The sequence below is a fragment of the Myotis brandtii genome, unplaced genomic scaffold (assembly GCF_000412655.1).
Source record: "Myotis brandtii unplaced genomic scaffold, ASM41265v1 scaffold435, whole genome shotgun sequence".
NCBI classification, from domain to species: Eukaryota; Metazoa; Chordata; class Mammalia; order Chiroptera; family Vespertilionidae; genus Myotis; species Myotis brandtii.
The window spans coordinates 58368-61957 of NW_005366635.1; the positions used below are offsets into that span (position 1 = coordinate 58368).

Consider the following 3590-nt stretch of genomic DNA (forward strand, 5'->3'; position numbering starts at 1 on the left):
CAGAAATCAAACTGTGACCTCCGGGTTCATAGGTCGGCGCTCAACCACTGAGCCACACTGGCCGGGCTATGCTCATTTACTCTGAGTGATGTTAAATTCCTCAATGTTTTCCCAAATTTTCTTCCCAGGTAGTAAAACTTAAAAAAAAAATCCCTGCGTTATTTAAATTGACGTGTATTATATACAGGAAAAGGGTAATTGATCTACAGAGACGTGTGTGTGATGTCAGAGAACCCTCCGCGTTCCCTAACTTCACGCTTCTCGGCTCTGTGGCCTTTTGCAAGAAAATGACTGATACGCGGAAGCCCGTTGACGCCTAACAATTCACTGTTTCACATCTCCCACCGTCATAGCGTACCTGACACACTTTAGAAACAGGAAAATGTGGGGGCAGATGTCAGAATATAAGAAGCCTCAGGAAATCTTTCAATTCGATGTATTTTATTTTTTACAAACTTTTTATTGATTTTTTTTTTAGAGCGAGAGGAAGGGAGCGGGAGAGTGTAACATGGATCAGCTGCCTCCCGCACGCCCCCTACTGGGGATCGAGCCCGCAACCTGGGCAGGTGCCCTTGACCGGGAATCGAACCTGCAACCTTTGGGTGTACCAGGCGACACCCAACCCACTGGGCCACAGTGGCCGGGGCCCCAGGCTCTCTTTCTATTTTCTAGCAATATCTGTCGTGGCGGCCTGTTGCTGCGTGCCTCTCCCTGTCCGTGCCATCTCTCTGCTTGGTTCCATATTTTCATCTTTAAAGATGCATTTCAGGCGTTATTTTCTCCAGGAGCGACCAGATAATCTTAGGTATAGTTTCTACTTATGCCTGAGCTGTCAAATCTCCTTTTGACTGAACTATACTGAAATCATCGGTTTCTGCATGGGGTTTCCCTCAACTAGACTTAAAAGTTCTTAAGTCTGACACCTTAATTTGCTCGTCTTTCTCTCCGCAGAGCCAGAGACTGGGCACACGGCAGGGCCCGAGAAGCGTGTGCTGGTCTGAAACGGAAGGAGGCCCTAGGCCTGTTGGCTGAGCAGTGTGGAGGCCCTCAGAGTTCCGGAGATTTCAAAGGAAGCCAAGAGGCGGCGGGGCGAGCGTCAGGAGGAGTCAGGAGGAAATGGCTTGGCCTGCTTTACGCAGGAGCACGTGGACGGGGCAAAGGAGAACAGGTTGGTTCAGGCCAGGGGCTTGCAATTAGAAGGTGAAGCAAAATGAGAAGATGCTGGAATCTCATAGAAAAAAAATGGGCCAGGACGGACGAGGAGGTAAAGGGCTTTGGGGAGACGTGAGAACTGCCGGTGGGTGCAGGGTGGCTGGTGTAAAGGCTCGCTGGCTCTCAGAGCTCGTGTGGACAGACGCAGGCCCTGCCTGCGGTGTTTCCTCCCCGGTCTCTTCCTGTGCCGGGTAGTTTGGAATCTTCTGGAGTGCCTCTGTGCCCTGCAGAAAGCTGCTTCCCCCAGCTGTGTGGCCCAGGATGGCTTTGCTCTCCCTGCAAAGGGAAGTGTGGGTGGAGAGCACAGAACCCCCCAAAGGACCTGGGCTGGGTCAGCGAGCCCAGGACCCCTGAGGGGGTGGGGCAGCTGAAAGCCGAGTGCTGCTTGTTATTGCACGCCTGGATTGCCCCAGCCCGGCTGCTTTTTCCTGGCCTGCTATTTTATGGAATACTAATTATATCCTAGGGCTACCGACTTCTAATGAGCCGTACCTGGGAGATTAAATTGGCACTCGCTTCTTCTTAGAGGCGTTATTTTTTTTTAAACAGAGCATTTGAATATGCAGATGTAAGGTAATGATTTTTCATTTAAACATGTAATATTCCTCAGTGGACCAACTCATCATTATGCCTGATTATTCCACCGCATTGTGAGCTTTGTTGGAAGAAGAAAACAGCTCATCTTCCTGATGGTAAAAAAAAAATAAAAATTACAAGATAAAATAAAATACATAAACAAGTAAATAAAAGGAACAGACTGAACGTAAGTGACCCTATGTATAAAAGCTGCCCTGGGTTGCTGTGGTAACCAAAGTTCTAAAAATGACAGGAAGAAAAGAACACCGGTTTATTGTGACAAATGACACTCGAAGTGACGGGCTCCTTGCAGCGCCTGCTTGTAATGAACGCAGCTCCGTCAGGAGCGTTAAGACCGAACAGTAGGTTAACGTGGAAGTCGGAGACCTGGCCGGAGGACTTGGTTCAGGGTTGGGCTAATGAGCCAACGCAGAGTCCTGCGGAGGGAGACACCTCTGGGGGAGCAGATGGCTGATGGCGGGTCCCCACGGTCACGTGACCAGCGTGTGCACCGTACCCCCTCTCCTGGGTTACGTATGTATATGTCCAGGCGATGCACATGTCACATAAAACACTACTTATCTATATAAACCAATGTGCAGGGTGTCCCCTCCGCCCCCGGATGTATACACACTTTGCATACTTACTCATTCCAATGATTCTTTTCAGATTTAAGCCATTGGAATGAGTAAGTATTCAAAGTGTGTATACGTTTTTGGGGGACACCCTGTCTATGACATGTGGGTGGGCAAAAGTAGGTTACAGTTGTTCATGTGGAAAATAATACTATAATTCATAAATAACGATACAAGAATGAACTGCTTCCTGTGCTCACAGCTGTAAGCCTACCTTTGCCCACCCCTCTGTGTGTGTGTGTTCCCTGTATGTAAAATATACTCCCCTTAGTAAGCTTTCTCTCACCAGAATAAGATCCCCCAGCGTGTGAGTTCTTCACTAATAGTGCACCTAACGTTAGGGGTGCACTAACATGAAAAATGCACAGGCACCCTGGCCGGGTAGCTCAGGTTGGAGTGTCCTCCCGCTGGGGTTCGATCCCCGGTCAGGGCACATCCAAGAATCAACCCATGAATGTATATAAATAAGTGGGACAACAGCTCTCTCTCCCTCTCCACCGTCTCTCTGTCCTCGGGCCAGAAGCCCCGAGTGGGGGGCAGAGACAGCAGTGACTTGGCTGCACCTAAACTTGTTTTCTCTGAAAGAAATGGCAGTTCCCGTGCGGTGATGGAGGTGTTCGCTAACCTGCTGTGGCAGCCGCTGGGCAATAGGCACGCCCATCAAACACCGTGTTGCACACCATCACCTTTCACAAGCTTCCCTGCCAATTACATCTCAATAAAGCTGCGGAAAGAGTGCTCCCCTTAATAGGGTTCGACTACTAAATATTAATTATAATCGTTTCGTCTGTCATGGACGTAAATTAAAGGATGAGCAAAGACATCAGTACTGATTACACAAACCGTTCCTGGCTGGGGAATCGCTCCACGTCCCCAGGAAGGAAGTAACAACTGTCAGCAATTATATTTAGCGTTCTTCTTGGTAAAAACAATGTACGTGGGCTTTGTGTATTTTTTATACCTGATTCCAAAAGAAGAAAAAAAAGTTGTGGCGTTCCCACACCGGGAGTCGAACCCGGGCCGCCTGGGTGAAAACCAGGAATCCTAACCGCTAGACCATGTGGGAGACGACAAGGGCCGGGCCCAGTGTAAGCCAGTTGAATCGAGTGCGTCTGCTTCCGCCTTCCGCCCTGACCCCGCCCCCGGCTGCGCCGCTGTCCCGCCCGC

At 49.6% G+C, this 3590-nt stretch overlaps 1 non-coding gene across 1 annotated transcript; it reads right to left on the reverse strand.

Annotated features, from left to right (window-relative positions):
* Positions 1-3417: 3417 nt before the first annotated feature.
* On the reverse strand, positions 3418-3489 carry TRNAE-UUC. The gene has a single exon. It is a non-coding gene; the product is annotated as a tRNA-Glu (tRNA).
* Positions 3490-3590: the final 101 nt, after the last annotated feature.